The 22,288-nt window shown below is 42.8% G+C and overlaps 1 long non-coding RNA gene across 1 annotated transcript in view; it reads left to right on the top strand.

Annotated features, from left to right (window-relative positions):
• Positions 1 to 22,288, top strand: part of LOC122808404 — a 583,390-nt gene that overhangs the window by 470,905 nt on the left and 90,197 nt on the right. The window contains exon 4 of the long non-coding RNA XR_006365797.1: positions 18,010 to 18,052. This is a non-coding gene — a long non-coding RNA (uncharacterized LOC122808404). The remainder of the gene's footprint in view (positions 1 to 18,009; positions 18,053 to 22,288) is intronic.

Genomic DNA, 22,288 nt, shown 5'->3' with positions numbered 1-22,288 from the left:
GCTAAACTCCTGGATGCTCCAATGGAGAAACAAAATTTATTTGGCTCCTCTGCTCAGGAGGTTTTAAAAAAGTATGAAGAAAAGGCAAAATCTGTGCAAACAGTTAAGGATTTTCTACAAGTACAACCACCGAGATTTAGCAGAAACTGGCCTACTAAGAATTGGTCCTTTCCAGACTCGGACAGAGCCCAGAGAGGCAGGAACAGATGCCCCAGAGGCAGAGGCCAATCTAGGGGCTCTTACAGAGGCTGTCAGTGGCAACCTGCCAACCAGAGAGGTAGTGCAACAGCAGCAACAACAACAACTACTACACCAGGACAGGCTCAATGACTTTACTCTGATTCCGCCCACCAGGGCTCAACTGGAAGCACCCTTGGGCGGAAAGCTTGCTTTATTCTCAAAAAAATGGCATTATATTACAAGGGACACATGGACACTGCAAATAATAGACAAAGGATACAGGTTCCACTTCCACACTTTGCCAAAAAGAAACGGAATGCCAAACCTACCACCAAATCAGAGGGCAGAGGCTTTAAAGCAGATCAACAACTTGCTTCAGATGAAAGCCATAGAAAAAGTACCACTTTCAGAACAAGGCCAAGGATTTTACTCCAGACTATTCCTTGTATCAATAAAAGAAAATCAATGGAGGCCTATTCTCGACCTCTCCGCACTGAATACTTTCCTCATTGTGCCAAAATTCAAGATGCTGACCCTACAGCAACTTCTTCCCATGTTGGGCAAGGAGTCTTGGCTGGTGACTCTAGATCTCAAGGAGGCATAACTGCATGTCCCTATTCGACCAAACTGCAGAAGACACCTCAGATTTCTTGCAGGATCAGAGCATTATCAATTCTCAGCATTGCCCTTTGGCTTATCTACTTCACCCAGAGTATTCACGAAATGCCTGGCATCAGTAATTGCACACTGCAGACTTCAGGGGATTCAAATCTACCCCTATCTGGATGACTGCCTTATACAAGCGGACAACAAGGTAAATTTGATAAAAGACTTGGCCTATGCCATCCGCCTACTACAGGCATTGGGATACACAGTCAACATCCAAAAGTCAAGACTGGTTCCATCACAAAGGATAACCTTTCTGGGTGCGGATCTAGACACAACCACCCAAATGGCCTTTCCCACAGAAGAAAAACAAAAACAACTTCCAGATTACTTCATGAATCTGACAAGACAAGCTCAGCTTACTGCAAGGAAAATCCTGCAGGCCCTGGGTTACATGGCATCCTGCATAATTCTGACACCACAGGCCAGGCTGCATATGAGAAAATTACAATGGTATCTAAGGAGTGTATGGTCTCAACACAGTCACAGTTTGGAAACTTTGATACCAATCATTCATTGCCTTCAAAAGGAATTCCTGTGGTGGGCTCAGGCCTGCCAGTCCAACAGAGGGTTGCCTTTCAACAGACCAAAAACAAAACAAACCATCACTACGGACGCTTCAGACCGAGGATGGGGAGGACACATGGAGGACAAATGTATCCAAGGCCTATGGTCTCAAAGACAGATACACATGCACATAAACCAAAAGGAAATGCTGGCAGTGATGCATGCAATCGAGGCTTTCAAACCCTTCCTCCATCAAGGCCACCTGTTAATAAGGACAGACAACACCACGGTCATGTGGTACATAAACAAGCAGGGAGGCACACACTCCTACCCTCTATGCCGGCTGGCTATGAATCTATGGGAGTTATGCCTGAAACTCAATATCCAACTGCAGTCCCAGTTCGTGCCAGGAAAGGAAAATACACTGGCAGACAGCTTAAGCAGAACTACCAGGGATGCACGAATGGATGCTGCACAGACATCTTCCAAATCATAACAAAGGCATGGGGGCCGGAGATAGATCTATTCGCATCCCCTCAACCATCAACTGAAGACATTCTGCTCAAGGACATACTACCCACAAGCATGGAGGTGGACTCTCTCTTTCAGCTGGAAAGCTCTAAAAGTATATGCCTTCCCACCTCTCCCTTTAATGTACAAGGTTCTACTGAAGATCAGGAGGAACAGCCAAGAGTGATTCTGATAGCTCCAGACTGGCCAAGGCAACACTGGTATCCACTATTGAGGAGCATGTCACAGGCAAAACCATGGCCTCTCCCCCTATGGCCTCTTCTTCTGACGCAGAACAATTTCAAGATCATGCATCCCAACTTAAAAACATTGCAGCTAACTGCCTGGAAAATCCCTTAAAACCAAAACAAAATGTTACCTCTCTAATATCCTTCTCCTCCTTCGGGTTCATTTCTTATTACTGACAGTTTATAAATTTAACTGATCTACTCACTCTTTTCGTTTTGAATATCTTTTCTTTTTACTTTCTTTTTATAACCTAAATATAAAATAATGTGAAATAAGTTTCCATTTTTATTTTGAGAATGTTGAATCCTATGATGTTATACTGTATATTTGTCTATTCCCACCTCATTTTATTTCTGCTCATTTTTTGCATACTATGTAACTGTTTTTATCTCTATGTGGAGCTTTTCTCCCCGGGCCTCTACTGAAAATGGAAATATATCCAGTTAGACTAGCCCGGTTAACAAATGTAAAATAAATAAAAATAAAATAAAATAAAAATTTATCACAGACAGTGAAGGACATTATCATGGAAGCTTGCCGGCCTTCCACAAGGAAGACATACTCAGCTAAATGGAAAAGATTTTTCATCTGGGACACATCAAAAGGCTTAGATGTGACAGTGGCAAACATGACACATATTCTGGAATACTTAGCAGAACTGTTCCACAATGGCCTTTCCTATTCTTCCATTAAGATTCATGCCTCAGCAATTTCAGCAGAATACAATTTGGATCCACCTATCTTCTCACACCCTCTACTCAAGCAATTTCTGAGAGGGATCAAAAATATCAAACCTCCAAGAAAACCCCCTTTACCTGCTTGGGATCTCAACTTTGTCTTGGAGAAACTAACACTTCCTCCCTTGAACCAGCAGCATCAGCGGATCTCCAGTTTCTGTCTTGAAAACTGCATTCCTTCTGGCAATAACTTCAGCAAGAAGAGCATCTGAGTTACAAGCATTAATGGCAGTACAGCCATTTCTTATCTTCCATCAGGACAGAGTTACACTAAGAACTAATCCTACTTTTATGCCAAAGGTGGTATCTAGGGTATCCTTGAACCAAGCTATTCACTTGCCTACGTTCTTCCCAAATCCACAGAATAGAGGAGAAAAACTTCTGCACACCCTGGATATACACAGACAACTACGCTACTACTTGGACAGAACTAAAAGTAGCAGAAAAACTGACCAACTATTGGTAGCATATGCTGCTGGGGTGCAAGGAAAAGCAATTTCCAAACTTTCAATTTCAAAATGGATAGGAAATTGCATTCGATTTTGTTACTCCTTTCATGGAAAGTCAGTTCCTGCAAACATCAGGCCTCATTCCACAAGGGCCACGGCCACCACTACAGCCTTCCTACGAGGGGTGGCTACCAAGGACATTTTAGAAGCTGCTACTTGGAGCTCCATGCATACATTTACCAAACATTACAATCTACCTTTATACTCTAGATCCAGAGCAGGCTTTGCTACTGCAGTCCTGCAGTGGATCTTAACTACACCATCCTTTTTTTAGTGCCTCCTCCCCCAGATTAGTTATGGTATTCTACCCATATGTTATGACTGCAGATGCTTCCTTGAAGGACATAGTACAGTTTTGTACCTACCATAAATGTAGATGTCCGATAGGTATGCATCTGCAGTCAGGTTTACCCTCCCTCCTACCCCTCTGTGGTATTCCTAGGGTGTTTACCCCTCTTTTAGCTAGCTGGGGGAATCTATTATGGTGTATTTGTTTGTATATACTTGTATATATATATATATATATATATCTATAATTTTGCAAATGTTTGGAATTCTATTGCATTTCTCCAAATTTAGCCTTCCTAGAGGGCACCTGGCATCTGGGGCAAGAAAAACTGAGGAAAATGGCATCGGCTGATGCTTTTATACCCCAGACGCTCTGACGTCGGGGAAAGTGCGACATCAGCCGAGGCCAGACCCAGACTTCGGAATCCGGCCGACCGAAGGGCTGCCTGAGGCAGGACAACCCATATGTTATGACTGCAGATGCATACCTATCGGACATCTACATTTATGGTAGGTACAAAACTGTACTTTATTTGTCTTGCGGATGTGAAGGAGACGCATCAGAACTGAACTGAAGGATGCCTTGTATGCTAGGTATAGATTGCCTCTCAATAACCTGTAGAAAACTGAGTACAGAGATTGGGCCTTAAGGTAATCTGTGTAGAATAGGGTATCAATACCCTGGATTCTTCTGGTGAGGAACCTTTGAGGGCATTCTAGCTGTTGCAAGTGCCTGGCTGGATACATGGCAAAGGGGGCATTTTACTCAGTGATGGGCCTGAATCGGACTGAGTAGAGTGCTTTTATTACCTCCTTAGTCATGGATGCCATGCCTTTGCTTATGAGTTGGGTGACATAGAATGATTTTCTTATTATCTTGGCTACATGTTGGTTGAATGCCAGATTACTGTACACATGTATCCATATCCTTAACTATCAGGTCAATCCTTAGGGGTGTTTTATTGATGAAATAATTAGCTTGAGTGGACTCTTTCCCAAAGAGCAATATAATGTATTTCTTTGCATTGAGTTTTAATCTGTAGCTTTCTCATCAATCATTTGTTTGTGTTAGACACTCTTGTAGGATGTTGGCATTGTGGGGGGAATCTATGAGAGCTCCCAATTTCAAGTCATCTGTGAACTTGGTCAGCCACAGGTCTTTGACATTAGCCATGACTTCTGAGAAGTAGATGCCAAACATCAGCGGGTCCAAAAGAGAGCCTTGGTGTACTCCACTGGTGACTGTTTTCTTGGTGGAGGTGGTCTCACCGATCCTGACTTTTTGGGTCCTATCTGTGATCCAGCTGGCAAGACAGAAGTTATGTAGGGATTTATGCCTCGTTTTGAGTGTTTGTTAATAATACCCAAGTGTGGTATTGTATTGAATGCCTTGGCCAAGTCAAGGTAGGTGTTATGCACTGTTTTCCCCTCATCCATATCCATGGTGACCCTCTCAAAGAACTGTTCCAGGTTAAGTAGACCAGACCTTCCCTTACCAAAGCCAATTTGGAATGGGTCCAGTGCCTGTAGGTTGCCAATATCCTTGTTGATCATTTCCATAATAATTCATTCCATGGCTGTGCATATTAGACTTGTCAGCCTGATGGGAATGTAGTTCCTGGTGTCAGTTGATTTTATTTATTTATTTTATTTTACATTTGTTAACCGGGAAAGTCCGACTGGACACATGTCCTTTTTCAGCAGAGGCCCGGGAAGAAAAGCTCCACGTACACAGTAAAATATTACATTAGACAGTTGATACACAGCTAGATTACATGTAATCATATATAGTATCCATACACTTTTTCTATTAATAATGATGAGAGAGTTTAGACATCAAATACTTCAGAGTATTTGGGATATAAACACATTATAAAATAGCTGGTAGGATGAAATATGTATAAAAGATAGAGGGATGACCATTGTGGCCTCCATTCACCTGGCACATAACCTGTTCTGAAGCTGTAGTTGAATAGTGCCTGAAATGATCCTGCTAGGTCATGTTTTAGGCTATTTAGGAGGGAATCAGTGATATTTTCAGGGCCCACTGAAGCAGTGTTTTTGGTCTTAGCAAGCACCTCCAGGAACTGCTCCCTGTTGACAGTTGGTGATGTACTAGAAGGGATTTTACATGGGGTTGTAGGGGGTGAAATTAGAGCTAAATTTGTCAGCCAGTAGATTTGCTGTGTCACCATGGTCAGTGAATGCTGTGCCATTTACCACCATTTCTTCACACTGTTGAGTATTACCTTTAAGATTCATGATGTGGCTGAAGAAGACCTTGGGATTGTCCTTAGCCTGGGATGCTATCCTGATCTTGTAACTGACTATGATGGACTTTATTGGACCTCTTAGTTTCTTCATAGGTTCATGTTTATATGGTTCATGTTTATATGGTTTATATTTATAGGTTCAGGTTCATAGGTTCTTGTTTAGTTGAGTCAGAGAGCTCTTTGTTTGTATGAGAGTTGCTCTTTCTGATTTTGGACATGACCTTTTTTCTTTTGTTAGATAGCCTTTTAAAGTATGGATTCCACCAGTGTGGTTTGTTTTTGGTATTAGATCTGGACTTACTTCTGCAAGGTATGGCATTCTCAATGCAGCCATTTACATGTTTGTTCAGGATTTCTGTAAATAATTCTGCAAAGGTAGTTATGTTCTCGGGGTTTGGGGAAGCCGTGAACTGTCGCTTAATAGAATGTTGTTTGTTTTAGTATATTTCCTAACTGTTACAGGTTTAGTTGGATTTTCCAGGTTGATTTTTTTTATTTTGAGGGCAATGCTCTCACATGCTGGTGAGTACTAGGTCCAATATGTTAGATCCCCTGGTTGGAAAGTGCACTATTTGTCCAGGGTGGGTGTGTTGATGCAGTCCAGGAAACACTGTGCCTCTGAGTTGGAGGCAGTGTACATTTCCAGTCTACAGAGGGGGACTTAAAGTCTCCCATGAATAGTGTATTTGGTTGGATAGTGAGTGGCTCTAGTAAATCTAGGCAAGAGTTGTGAGCTTCGTGGGTCATAGAAGGTGACCTGTAGCTGGCCAGTACATGGTAGGGAACCTTATCTATGGAGGCTTGGACATGGATGAACTCCAGTGCATCACTCTGTTTAACCAACCTAGCTAATTTTGCTGCTAATGTAGATTGAGACACCTCCACCTTTAGCCCCTGTCTGCAGCTGGTGGTCTAAATGTGTGGGAGGCACTGCAACCTTCCACTGGTGGAGTACTTTCTGTAGTTTTAAACCAAGTCTTGGTAACAGCACAGATGTTTACATTCTCCTGAATGAGGAGAGCTTGTAGGGTGTGGAATTTCATGTTTAGGCTCTTAATATTAAGCAGTAACACCTTAAAGTTGCTTTCTTTTTTTTTTTTTTGCTATGGTGGTAGTGTTGTCATAGGTTCATAGGTTGATACTAGGCTGTCGGCCCTAGGGGCCTATACAAGCCTAGCCATAACAATTCCCTGGCTATTTCTTCCCACAATATTTACTTCCCTGGACCCCTGTCTAGCAGGACGACTGACATGATCCCCGTGGTGAATTTCCTATCTCCCATCCAATTGTCAAGGTTCCTTTTGAAGAGGGCCAAATAGGCGCTCTGCTTGACATGTATGGGCAGACTATTCCAGAGTCTGGGGAGTCTCTGGGTCAGGAACCTATTCCTCCAGCATGTTTTGTTCATTCTGATGACAAGATTTAGATCCCTGGAGTGTGTGGCTCTGAGGAATTGGGATTTCGTTAAGTGTAGCATGTCCAACAGCTCTGGGTGTGACATGGCCTTGTATGTTAAGCAAAGATCGCCTCTGAGTAGACTATATGCGACAGAGTATAGCTGGAGTTTTTTTAGACAGCATAGGGCATCTGCTTTAGGCCTGTGATTCTTTTAGTGAGGTATTTCTGTGGCCTTTCCAGTTGTTGCAGATGTCTTGAGAGGTACATGCCAAACGGGGCTTTGTATTCTATAATGAGTCTAATGAGGGATGAGTACAGTGGGACAATGACCTCCTTTTTTTCTGGATGAAAAGCCCGTAGTGATGAGGTGTGCCACATAGAAGGATTTCCTGACTGTTGTGGCAATGTGGTTATCAAAGGTGAGACCACTGTCCACCTGTGTCCCTAAGTCTCTTATTACACTTTCGGTGTTTAGTGTATTGCCACCTATGTGGTAATTCACGGGTGCATGTTTTTTCTCAAAGGGGATAACTATACATTTCTTGGCATTGAGCTTGAGCCCATGGCTCTGGCACCAAGCATCTGTTAATGTAAGGCCCTTTTGTAGAATATCCACATCATTTGGGGATTCAATAATGGCTCCCAGTTTGCAGTCCTCTGCGAACTTTGTTATCCAGACTCCCTTAGTGTTGGCTTGTACTTCAGAGAAGCAGATGCCAAACAAGAGCAGTCCCAGGACTGAACCCTGAGGTACTCCACTTGTCACTTGATTGGAGCTGGATTTGGAGTCTGCTACTTTTACAGTGTGGGTTCTGTCAGTAAGCCAGTTGGCAACCCATTGAGGGACGTAGGGATTAATGCCCAGATTAATAAGTTTATCTATGATTCCAGAGTGGGGGATGTTGTTGAAGCCGTTGGCGAGGTCCATATAGGCTGTGTGGACCGCCTTACCCTCATCCACAGCTCTGGAGACTGATTCAAAGAAGTCAATCAGGTTCAGGAGACGAGATCGGCCCTTCACGAACCAAAACTGGGTGGGGTCCAGTGTTTGAAGGTATCCAATGTCTTTGTTTATAAGTTCCATGATAATACATTCCATGGCCTTGCAGATCAGGCTCGTCAGACTGATGGGGCGGTAGTTCCCCGGATCCAAGGTGGATCCTCCCTTGTGGAGTGGGATAACTGTAGCTGTGCGCCACTCAGTGGGTACAAAGCCTGAGGTGAGGCTATGATTAAACATTCACTTAGGTGAGGTGCCAGTTCATTTTGTAGTTCATGTAGTACACAGCCTGGGATGTCATCTGGTCCCATGGATATTGTATTCTTAGCTTTGGAGAGTGCGGTTTTTACCTGTGTGGCCGTTATTACTGGAATTTGTCAATCATTTGGTATTGAGATGGGCCCTTTAGAGGGTGAGAGGGGGGGTGAAGTTGGCACTGAATCGATCTGCCAGGATATTGGCAATATCCTTGGGATCAGTATATTTAATGTCATTCTGTTGTAGCTCAGAGCAGATCTGAGCATTGCCATTTAGATTCTTGACATAGCTATAGAATACCTTGTGGTTGTCTTTGGAATCTTTGGCAATTTTACTTTTGTAACCAGCTTTGGAGGATTTTACAAGGGATCTCAGCTTCTTATTGAGGCTGGTAAGGGAGTTTTTAGCATCCTGAGATTTTCCTCTTTTCTGCAACAGTTTCCTCCTTTTGTTGTAAAGTTTGTTTATGGCAGGGGAGCACCAGGTTAGGTTCCTTTTTTTTGGAGGAGAGCATCTTGGATGTTCATCATGTAACACTGCTGCAGTCATTACACTTGGGTTATCCTGCTGTCAGGCAGTCCCTCAGTTGGCCCGAGTTCCAAAATCTTGGCCCGGCGTCTGCTGCTGGCGCTTCTTCCCTGACATCAGTGCCCCAGAGGTATACAAGATGCAGCCAATGCCATTTTCTTCAGTCTTTCTTGCTGCCCGGTGCCCGAAGCAAAAGCAGTTCGCAAGTGCCAGTTGGCTGATTCCTGAGATTTTCATTCTGAATCCAGAACCAAAGTCTTCTACAAAGCAAAGTGTACCCCGTTGGGGAAACTTTTTCTTGCCTCAGACCGATGTCAGTAAAAGTTAATAATTGTATTTCTTGTAGGAAGCAAATACCTCATAAGGATTTCCATTCTTATTGTATCCCATGCCTAGGCCCAGACCACGACATCACAGGTTGTCGGTTTTGTGCTAGTTTTAACAAGCGCACTATTAAACGTCAGTTTGACTTTGCCCGACATTATTTTGGCAGAAAATTCAATTACACCATGCCGTCGGAACAACCGACGACCGGAAATCACAAAAGGCGCAAAGACAAGGACAGGCATCCGAGGCCTAAAACTGACGACGAAGCCTCTTCTAGGCCAGTCGCCGGTTCTCCGGTTTTCAGCGAGGCACCTTAGCAGCCCCTGATGACCGCTTCTTTGGAAACACAGGCCGCTGACTCCCACATGGAGATGGCTGGGCCTTCGGATGCACCAGATTTCCAGCCTATCGAGACTAACCCTTCAGAGGGATCCAGAGTAGCTGAACAACCCGCAGCTTCAGAGGGTGTTTTCAGACCTACTCATTTAACCATTAAATCTTTTGTTAAATCTAAAACCCCTTTATAAACAAAGAAACAGCTTCAACTTTCACCAGGACAGGCCTTCATGCCTAAGAAACAGATGCTCAAAATGGCCGAAGACCTAATTACTCTGATCAGGGGATCCCACCCAACTCCTGATAAAAGGCCTAGACAGGATGCAGACTATGACTCATCCGACCAGGTGTCCATCTCTTCAGATTCATCCTCAGACCAAGGATACTCTTTACCCCCTTATGAGGATTCTGATGCTGAGGAATCAATTCCTTCGGCCTCTCCACCAGAGGACTACTCCTTTGGGGAAACCTTACATACCATGAGGGAGCATTTCCATTGGGAGGGCCAGGATTATTCAGAATCCAAGAAAAGGCTCAGAGATTTCCTTTTATTACCTCAACACAGACCTCTTGCCATTCCGCCAGTGTTTAGATATTGTGGATGATGTGTATTCCGAATCCAGTTTAAATCCTGATTCTTTACCTCCTGCTCCAGTTAAGCCAGACAGATACTACAGAGTCCCTGACTCACAAATTTCTTTATAAAAGCCCTGTTGCTGACCCTGAAACTATTTCCCAGGGTCCCAAAGGGGGTAAAGGCCTCTACAGCAACAAATCCAGTCCCCTCTGACAGAGATTCCAGAGCATTAGACAGATGGGGGAAGAATGTACATACATCTGCAACTTTAGCTATGAGGGCTTTAAATTGCCAGTTTCACATGCTTAAATATCAGCAATATTTGATGTCTCAGTTGAAACAAAAAAATGCTTCCAAATTCAGATCTTCCTAACTATACTGAAATGCAGGGTTTATTGCATGCAGCTGAACAAGTGGGAAAACATACTTTGCAATGTGGTTTTGATTCATTAGAGGCCTCCTGTAGAGCAGCAGTTACAGGGTCTGTCATTAAAAGAAATGCTTGGTTAAAAGAGCAGACTTTACCAGATCATGTTAAAGCAAAATTATTGGATGCATCTTTGCAGCAGGATGTTTTATTTAGAGTTAAGGCAGAAGAGGTATTAAAGAAAATGGAGGATAAAGCAAAATCTATGCAAACGGTGAGGAGTTCTTAGAGGTTCAGCCTCCTCAATTTAGCAGAAATTGGCCAACAAAGAATTGGTCCTTTCCAGTTTCAGACAGACCTCAAAGGGGCAGATACAGACGTCCAAGAGGCAGAGGTCAACCACAAGGTACTTACAGGCCTCGACAATGGGGTGCATCAACCCAGAAAGAAGGGGAAAACAGGCCTCAACCTTATAAAAACAGTCCCAATGACTTCCCACTACAGCTGCCAAACACTTCTCTCTTGGCAGCCCCCTTGGGGGGAAAACTGGCACTTTTCAGTCACAATTGGCATATGATCACCAAAGACAAATGGGTTCTCAATATTGTATCTCAGGGTTACAGGTTCCACTTTCACACTCTGCCAAGGTTAAAAGGAATGCCAAATCTGCCATCGAATCAATGGGCAGAGGCTCAAAGACAAATTACAGCATTCATGGGCATGAGAGCTATTCAAAAGGTACCAACACAGGAGCAAGGACAAGGATTTTACTCAAGACTCTTTCTGGTTCCCAGAAAGGACAAAGCCTGGAGGCCCATTCTGGGTCTTTCTTTTCTAAATGCTTACCTGGATGTTCCAAAATTCAAAATGTTGACACTACAGCAGCTTCTTCCCATGCTGGGCAAGAAAGCTTGGCTCGTAACTTTGGACCTCAAGGAGGCATACCTACATGTCCCTATCAGACAAAATTGCAGAAGATACCTCAGATTCTTAGCAGATTTAATGCATTACCAATTCTCTGCACTGCCCTTTGGCTTATCTACTGCACCCAGGGTCTTTACAAAATGCCTGGCACCAGTAATCGTAGTTTGCAGACAAAAAGGAATTCAAATTTACCCATACTTGGACGACTGCCTTATTCAAGCAGAGAGCAAAGACATTCTTCTAAAGCATCTGGCATTTGTAAAAAGATTGCTAATTTGCCTAGGGTACGCAGTAAACAAAAAGAAGTCAAAACTAGTGCCCTCACAAGAGATAATATTCCTGGGTGCCAACTTAAATACAACGGCCCAGATGGCTTATCTCACACCAGACAAGCAAGGACAACTGACTCACTATTTCCAGTTGATGGCAACAAAGACCCAACTCCCTGCAAGAAAAATTCTGCAGGCCTTGGGTTACATGGCATCTTGCATACTACTAATTCCATATGCCAGACTGCATATGAGGAAACTACAGTGGTACCTAAACAGTGTCTGGTCTCAACACGGTCACAGTTTGGAAACAGTAATACCACTTATTCCTTGCCTTCAACAGGAGTTTCGATGGTGGGCTCAAGCCTGTCACCTCAACAAGGGACAGCCTTTCACTCCACCCACAGCCAGGCAAACACTGACAACAGATGCTTCGGATTGCACCTGGGGAGCACACACGGAAGGAAAATGTATTCAGGGCAAGTGGCCCACAGAACAAAGACATCTTCACATCAATCAAAAAGAGATGCTAGCTGTACAAAATGCCCTTATAGCTTTCAAGGACCTTCTGCATCCAGGACAACTACTACTAAAGACAGACAGCACCACAGTTATGTGGTACATAAGCAAGGGGGCACTCATTCTTATCTCCGCTGCAGACAAGCCATGACCTTGTGGAATGCATCTCTAACCTATCAAGTTCATCTGCAAGCACAATTCCTGCCAGGAGAGAAAAACACACTGGCAGACGACTTGAGCAGAAACATCATGGATCCGCACGAGTGGAAATTACATCCACAAATGTTCAGGATGATAACACAGAAATGGTGGAGCCCGGACATAGATCTGTTCGCATCCCCAATGAATTGCCAGCTACAGAAATTCTGCACAAGGACTTACCACCCACAAGCATGGAAAGTGGATGCCCTCTCATTCAGCTGGAAAAACCTACAAGTATACGCTTTCCCACCACTACCTCTCCTTTCAAAGGTACTCATAAAAGCCAGACAAGAAAAACCAAAAATGATCTTGATTGCCCCAGACTGGCCACGCCAGCACTGGTACCCAATCTTAAAGAACTTAGCACAAGGTTTACCATGGATTTTACCTCAAATCCCACAACTTCTGACTCAGCAAAACAATCAAATACTTCACGGCCAGCTCAAAACTTTAAACCTGGCTGCATGGCAGATTCCTTAGTCAAGCAAGAAGTGCCTCTCTCCTAAGCTGTTATGGATGTCATTCTGGAGGCCAGAAGGCCTAGCACCAGGAAAGCCTATTCGGATAAATGGAAGAGATTTTGTGCCTGGAACCAGGCTCACAGCCTTGACCCTCTTGTCCCAAATATTCCTCAGATACTACAATACTTAACTGAGATGCTGGACAAAGGCCTCTCCTTTTCATCCATTAAGATCCATGCCTCTGCCATCTCTGCTCGTTACAACACAGACCCACCAATTTTTCTAATACTTTGCTAAAACAGTACCTCAGAGGGGCTAAAAACATAAGACTGCCCCGTAGAGCACCAACTCCAACTTGGGACCTCAACTTCGTCTTGGAAAAATTAACTTTACCTCCTTTTGAGCCAGCTAACTCAGCAGACTTAAAATATGTCTCTTGGAAAACTGCTCTGCTCCTGGCAATAACCTCAGCACAAAGAGTTTCAGAATTACAGGCACTAATGGCAGTGGAACCTTTCATCATTTTCCACCAAGACACAGGGTGTCTTTAAGAACAAACCCTACTTGTATGCCTAAGGTGGTATCAAGTGTGGCTCTAAACCAAACTATTCACTTGCCAACTTTTTATCCAAATCCACAGAATAAAGGGGAGAAACTACTGCATTCCTTGGACATACACAGGCAGTTACACTTCTACTTGGACAAAACGAAAGCTTTCAGGAAAACTGAGCAATTGTTTGTAGCATATGCTGCAGGAACACAGGGAAAAGCCATTTCAAAACAGACCATTTCAAAATGGATAGGGCACTGTATACATTTCTGCTCTACACACCATGGGAAAACTGTACTTAACAGCATTAGGTCTCATTCCACCAGGGCAACAGCCACTTCAACTGCCTATCTCAGAGGAGTACCTACCAAGGACATTTTGGAAGCAACAACTTGGAGTTCTGTACATACCTTCACCAAGCATTACCATCTGCCTCTTTACTCTAAATCCAGAGCTGGCTTTGCCACTGCAGTACTGCAGGGCCTTATAGCCACCCCAAATCCTTTATAGACCCAGCCACCCTACCTCAGCTTTGGGATTCTACCCAAGTGTAATGACTGCAACAGTGTAACACGATGAAGATAGTACAGTTTTGTACCTACCATAAATGTAGATGTTCGAGTGTATACACTGCTGTAGTCTAGGTTACCCTCCCTCCTTCCCCTTACTTACTGGTACATACCTAACCCTTCTACCCTTTGGGGAGTATTTGCTGGTAACTGAAAGTTTTTGATTGTTTTTCTTATGTATGTTTTATTAGCAGTTTATATGGTCTACCTTTTTGGGGGCACCTGACATCTGGGGCAAGAAAAACTGAAGAAAATGGCATTGGCTGCATCTTATATACCCCTGGCGCACTGATGTCAGGGAAGAAGCGACAGCAACCAACGCCGGACCAAGACTTTGGAACTCGGGCTGACTAAGGGACCGCCTGATGGCAGGATAACCCAAGTGTAATGACTGCAGCAGTGTATACACTCAAACATCTACATACTTTCTATTTGGGATGGTACGGTTCATGCATGAGTGGATGTGTTTGTACAGTGCCTTAGTGCAGGATTCAGCAGTCAAACTTTCAGTTCCCATCTGCATGGGTGTCATGAAGTTTGTCACTTCTGACTTGAGTAGCATGAAGTTGGCTTTGGAGAAGTTTTTTTACGGAGGTTTCCTTACTGGGGGGGGGGGGGGTGGAGGGATGTGGATGTCAAGGGTGATTAGCTTATGGTCAGACCTGACCAACGAGGGGGTGACCATAGGTGTGGAGCATTGATTTCCCATGTTGGTAATGACCAGGTCTAGGATATTGGGGCCCCTGGTGGGACTATGGATTAGTTGATCCAGGGGATTGAAATTTATGAATTCCAAGAACCGTTGGGCAAAGGTGTTGGTACTCGAGTAGTTTTTCCAGTTAATGGCAGGGTAGTTGAAATCACCCAGTATTAGGGTGTTTGGTTGTATCTTAATATTTTCCAGTATGTTTAGAAAGGTGTAGTGAGAATCTTGGGGCATGGTGGGGGATCTGTAGTAGGCTACAATTTGGATTGCTGTCTTACCTAGTGTGAGTTGCACCTGGAGAATTTCAAATGCATTGTGCTGGGCAACTAGCCTGGTGGTGTGATTATCCTTGGTGAAAATGGACATTCCTCCACCTTCAGTGTTTTGGTCCTGGTTTGGTGGATGAAACGTGTGGTAGTTGTAGCCTGGTATTGCAGGGGTGCTCTCTGGAGCCTTGAACCAGGTCTCAGTTACTGCACAGATATTGATGTTCTCCATTTTTAGGAGTGCCTCGAGAGAGTGCATTTTGAGGTTTAGACTTGTAGCATTGAGTAGCATTTCCTTCAGATTTTGCAAGCTTGTACCTGTTACGGTGGTGGTTTTGTCCTTTGAACTTTGCCTAAAAAAAGGCACTACAGGGTGGCAAGAGCCTTAACCAGTAACCTGAATCCCAGGGGCAACAGGTGGAGACCATCTCTGGCAAAGCATCAGAGTCTGTCAATCATGTCTTCCCAGGCAGGCAGATACTGGACCCCCTTTGAATGACACCAGAAGCTTAGCCAGTTGTTGAAGTCGATCATTTTGTCATTTTGACATTGCTTAAAAAAAGGCTGTAAGGGGATGGATAAAATTTTAACCAACATCCAAAAGCCCAGGGGGACAGGTGCAGACCATCCTTGACAAACCCAATTGGTCTCTTAACCATGTCCTCCCATGATGATCGATACTGGACTCCCTTAGAGAAACACAAGAATCTAAGCCAATTATTAAAATTAATCATTTTCTGTTCAGACTGTAGAATCATCTTTGGTGAAGATAGAATGTTGCTCAATGCAAGGCGTGTAGCTGTTGGTGACACATATTTAGAGAAATCCATGATGTCTGTTTTTATACAGTCCAGTGAGGTATGCCTCAGGTCATTTACACACATGATCTATGATGGAATCTTATTATTACTTGTGTAGTAACATGACTGCTTGCATGATGTTGTGGATTCTAGCTCAAGATAGGCAACTATTATCTTCTCCTTGCCCAGCCTGGTGAGAAAAGTATCTCGGGGATCATTAGGTGTAGTCTAATGTGTAGTGGGAATAGTTGCACTTGGTGTGTGCTTTAGTGATTGCTGAGGGTAGGTGCTGCAGTTTGATGGCTTAGGTCTTTGAGGTTTGAACAGTTTCTTTTAAATGCCTCAGCATAAGGTCTATGCATGTGGTGAGCAGTTATCTGTGAAGGATGTTGTGTGTATGTATATGTGTTTGACAACTTTGTAAGCAAGATTTTCATCTCAAAAGAAGTTATGTATGTGTGTGTGTGTGTGTGTGTGTGTGTGTGTGTGTGTGTGTGTGTGTATGTGTTAGTATTTTTTTATAGGTTCTTAGAATAATATTGGGTTAACTACCCTGAAAGTCTATTTTAAGCCTAGCCAGTAACATCAGAATCAAACCTGGTACCCTGTGCCAATGAGGTGTAGACCTTAACTATTATGCCAAAGCCACCACCCTTATGCCAAATCCACCATCTTTAAGGAATAAATGGTTGTCTGAGTACATGAGATATTGCTACGTTGTCTCAGGATGCTGCCATGTCTACCAAACTGGCCACAGAGACATTAGGAAATTGCAAATTCATGTTGTCAGGACCTGTATTAAGGTTGAGCTGTTAAAGTTTAGGGTCTTGCAGGGGTCACTTGAGTGGTGTCTAGGGTCAAGGCTAGATGTTAGATCGTGCTATGATCTTCATGCTGTATGATACCTTCATGCTGCCCTAAGCTTAGCTCCATCCAAACAAAGCCTTTCTGTCTTATGGCTAAAGTCGTAAGAACTAGCTTTATAGGTTAGCTACTATACAGGGTACTAAAACAGTGAATAACAAGGTCACACAGACCAATCAGTAAAAACTACAAGAAAAATCCATCCAAGCTAAATTTTCCACTGTGTGATTCTTGTTTTAGAGGTACATGGATATATGCAAATGACCCGTTAAGGACTTCTATATGGCAGTTCTGAATGCCCATGACTTTTTTTCCCTTTTTAAGTCTGTTATGGACAAATTCAGGGCAATAAAGCCAAATCCCATTAGCTGTGGACATGCACGTTTCAGCCTTCTTATGGCCTCATCAGCACAGCATAAATGGACTGTTTGGCTAACCTTTGGAAACACAGGGTTATTGTACCATAACAGTAAATATCTGAATGATCACTTATGCAGTAGCCACATCCACCCTCCACCCCCCTTGTTTTTTCTGTGTTTTTTATGCCAGGGTGTGGGCATTTATTTTTTGTGGTTCCTAGCATTGCCTTTTCAGGGTTCAGCCTCCCTCTCTCTGCTGGCAGGAAACCTCTGAAGGGCTTTGCACCCAAACTTGTCTTTTAGTCAGCTTAACTTGAGTTGCCAGACAGTTTGGGCATGTGGAAGGTGACCTGAATCGTTGAAAGCTGTCCATCTGTTATATCTTTGGCAAGATATAACCATATAGCCAAGGCTACTGCAGCAGTGATCATTCGAATATCTACTCTTATGGCAAGTTTTACCTACACAACTGTAGTGTAGAATTTATTAAGGTTCCCAGAAAACTGAACTGGGAAATGGGTAAGTAGATAAGTGCTGAGCTTTGTTTAGAAATTTTCAGCTGAGGAACATAGTAAATAAGTTTGGAGTTTGTTGCCCATGTCATAGGTATTAAGGTACCGAGCTGAGCTAGTTGAGTAATATTAGCAAAAACTAACCAGGCATATTGTTTTTATCTTGGTGTACACTTTGAGGAATGATATCATGTGATTAAAAAAGATTGGTTGGATGTGTTTATGGCTTGTTTGGCTAAACCTCAGCACAGAACCAAGCAGGTCTCTTAACTAATCAGCACATTTATTCTTTCTTTCAGAGTCAACAAGGTTGCAGTCCCAACTGTCTGCTGATTATTGAAGGTAAATTGATAAATACTTATTTCTTAAAGAGAAAACTTTGTAACCCTACTAAGCAATTAGTAAGTAAAACAGATTCTGATTGCTATGAAAATGGTGCTAATATGATCAAGTAGTTGTTATGGGCAGTTACGGGAAATGTCTGCACAGGAGAGAGAGAATCTGCCCATACTCTTTGAAGACACCCTGTTACGTTAGCATTTATTTTGGCAAGCTAAACTGCAGCATGGTGGCAGTCGTTAAGTTCTCTGCTAAGTAGTGTCTTGATTTGTGGGGCAGGCTCAGGACTTAAGCCTTGGCAGGCTTGACAACAGATGAGCATGCTTAGCTGTACTATGGAGTGGAAATGGGGTCCTGTGATTCTTTCAAGATAATAAAATAATAGTATGCAGTGAGAGAGTTGCCACAATATGTCACAGACAGACATTCTGTTAAGAAGAAAGCAATTACAGCATACCTATGGTGGAATAGATTGCTCTCCTATGCCAAGGGCACCACACTACTTGTTGCTTCTTTGGACTTGTGCATGCTACTATGGTTCTGTGTTGGGCTGTGAGAGTCATTTCAGACTTCTGCTTGCTTGCATATGCATGTGGAGCTGTAATCTTGCACTGTCATCTACATCTTGTTCACATCTGTTGGTGATATGGTTCATAGATTAGTACTAGGCTAACTGCCTTTGTGGGCCATTTTAAGCCTAGCCAATTATCCCATGTCGGAATCAAACCCTGCACCTTGTGTTTGTAAGGTAAATACCTTATCCATTATGCCAACCTTCCACTGTTTCTGTATCCCTTTTGTCTTTCAGTACATGCAGAATGAACATAATACTGCCAGCTACCACAGGAAGTACCAAAGACCGCAGGCACAGTGCTGCTAGTTGCATCCTTTGTCCTCTCCTGAGTTGTATTTGCCATAGTACCTCTGGTCCTCATCACTGATCTCATCTTCCCATTTTGTATCCATTCTGTGAGTCAACATGGCCCATCAGAGCTCAAGTGTGTCAGTGGCTGCCCACTGCTGCATTGACTAGTGGTGCATCTGAGGCTGATAAGCAGGGAGTGCTACTATCAGCTGAAGAGTGTGGTGGAGGCAGTGGCTGACTGGGCAATGACCCACTGGGTCACCCTGCAGTAGCCCCTTCTGCATCTGGCATCAGATGCATTGATCTGGCCAGCCAGTGCAATCAGGCCACCAGGGGTGGGAGGGAACTATGCCATTGACCAGCAGGACCTTGAACCACCACCTACTATGTCCAAGTACAGTCAGCATGGGCCATTCGGCAGTTGACAGGTTGTCTGTTCCCCTTCTTATCACTGTTCATTTGTCAACCCTTTCTTTTTCTGTCTGTCTCCCATATCTCCCCATTTGTTTGTCTATATCTACCACTTTTGCCCCCCTGCATAATAGTTATATTCTCACAAAATGAGCTCAAATATAAACAAGTTCAAAATACTGCCAAAAAGCTTGTAATATATGACAAAAGACAGTACTTCTCCTCCAAGCTTTCTACCCAACAAAACAACCCAAAACTTTTCTGGAAATCCGTCTCCTCTTTCCTAAACCCAGGAACCCAGCAAAGCCCTATCTCTCTCCTAAAAGAGACCCCCAAGAAATCACCCAAGCTTTCAATTATCACTTTATCAACAAAATCCTGATAACACCCTAACTCAAAAACCGGCACAGACCCACATGTAAATCCCAACCCCTCTCTGACAACTCCAACTATGACAATAACCCACCCATCCACCCCTTTCCCATTCAACCTGTACCTACCTCTCTCATATGCAAACTACTCTCTAAACTAAAGACATGCTCCCTCTCTGATGACCTTCCTGCCGAATATCTAAAAATAGCTGCTGATTCCATAGCTTTCCCCATCAGTATTCTCATAAATCATTTCATCGCAGAAGCTTATGTCCTTCAATTCTGGAAAAACTCCATAGTTATCCCCTATACAAAGGTGGAAAATACCAATGACCTCTCCAGTTATTGGCCTATCTCTATACTTTCACCTCTGTCAAAAATTCTAGAAAAATGTATCCACTCACAACTGCTTAAGCATCTTACTGACAATAATTTGCTAGTACCTACCCAACACGGTTTTTGGCCGGCTCACAGCACTACCACAGCCGTATTGTCCTTTACCAATACTGTATACAAAGCTGTTGACAATAGTCTACCAACTTCAGTCATACTACCAGATCTGACAAAAGCTTTCGATAGTGTCACACCCAAAACTACTGTCACAACTCAAATCCATATACTGCTCCCACCTTGCTCTAACCTGGTTCCAAAACTACCTCCACAACAGGGAACAATCAGATGGAAAAATAGACAGTACAATTACTTTATCAACAATACATGAGTCCCTCAAGGGTCTATCCTTGGGACCTTTAATATATTTATCAATAATCCCCATAAGGCTTCCCAGCAAAGTACACTCATCCAGTATGGAGAAGATTCGACAATGATTACCTCTACTAATAATTTCTCAGATCTCCTAGAATTAACACAGAGAGCTTTTACTTCCATAGAATCCTGACTTTCTGAAGCCCAATTGGCACTTAATCCCAAAAGTCAAAATTATTACTATTCACACCCAAACCTCAAACTTAAGACTTTAAAATAGTCTCATAAAATAATACTGTAATTGAAATTGTTAAAACATCTAAACTTCTTGGCATTACAATTGATGACAAACTCGCATTTGAAAACCACATACTTAGCACAATCAAAAAGACTCATTTTAAACTTGGTAAGCTGTATAGAAAAAACATTACTTGGACACATCTACCAAGTTACAACTAGCAAATAGTCTTCTTCTCCCCTCCTTCCTTTATGGTACCAACCTGCACTCACATCTACTAAATAAGTTACAATGTTGTAATTGTAAAATAGTAAAATTTGTATTCAGTATGCCAACTCACGCACACCACTACCTGGCCATTAAACATTTAAATTGGTTTCAATTCCCTCATTACCTACAATACAATCAACTAACCCTTACCCATAAATTACTTAACGACTCAAATTACTGCCCTTCCTTACAATCTGTAATATATATATATATATATATATATATATATATATATATATATATATATATATACCCAAACTCAGACCCTAAAGTCATCTAATAAACAACTTCTAGCTATTAACCTAACAAAAGAGTTGGACAATGCCTGTATTCCCATACCATAGCCAAATTATGGAACACTCTTCTGCCATCAGTCACCCAACTAGACTCTGTAAGAACTTTCAAAACAGCTCTCAAGGACCACTTTCTTAACTCTCATATCTGCCCCTGTAAACACGACTAAACCTCCATAAGCCTATTTCCTAATCCTACACTGTTCTTTCTTAGTTTAGGTAATATGTTAACTAATATTGTTAACCAGTATGTTACTACTGCTATAATTTTTGTTCATAAAACTTGTATGATTCTGTATGATTGTTTTATCAACCAGTCTTCATACATATGTAATTTTTATATACTATGTAATGTTATATTTCAATGTAATTCTTTTTGTAGAGCTTTTCTCCCAGGGCCTCCACTGAAAATGGGTCCTTTGCCCAGTGGACTTTCTCGGTCAACAAATGACAATAAATAAATAATAATGTGAAGTGTCCGACTGCAGTCTACGGATGTCGAGAAAAGTCAAATTCACTTAAGGAAGTGTGTTTGCAAGATTCTGACCTTTTCGACATTCCGTTTTGACCATATACATCGATATTTCAGGTAGGAATTTATTTTGAACATTAACTATTTGATAGTAAACTGAAGCTGTATACCGGATGACTGGAGAATAAGCACACTAGTGTCAGTGGACAAAGGCATCCACAACTGTGGGCAGTACAGAGGTGTCAAACTCCTGTCACACTACATGAAAGTTCTGGAGAGGGTGATCGATAAACAAATACGTAGAGTAGTAGAAAGTAAGATGGGAGAGGAACAGTTTGGATTCAGATCAGGGCGTGGCACAAATGACCTAATGTTTAAAGTGAGACAGATAGCTGAGAAGAATTAAGAGATGAAAGAGTCCAACTGGACATTCCTAGACTAAGTGAAAGCATATGACAAGGTCCCAAGAAAGCTGAATTGGGCAGTGCTGCAGTGGTTTGAAGTCCGAGAATTACTAGAAGAATTAGTGCAGGCTATGGACAAGGACCCAATGACTCCAGTACAAATAGTGTCTGGTCTCATTGAGGGTTCCTAGTGGGAGTCAGAGTACATCA

Source organism: Protopterus annectens, chromosome 1.part0 (genome assembly GCF_019279795.1).
Source record: "Protopterus annectens isolate FY-2018-M chromosome 1.part0, PAN1.0, whole genome shotgun sequence".
NCBI lineage: Eukaryota > Metazoa > Chordata > Ceratodontiformes > Protopteridae > Protopterus > Protopterus annectens.
Note: the sequence above shows the minus strand (reverse complement) of the source record. Positions and strands in the feature narration are given on the sequence as shown.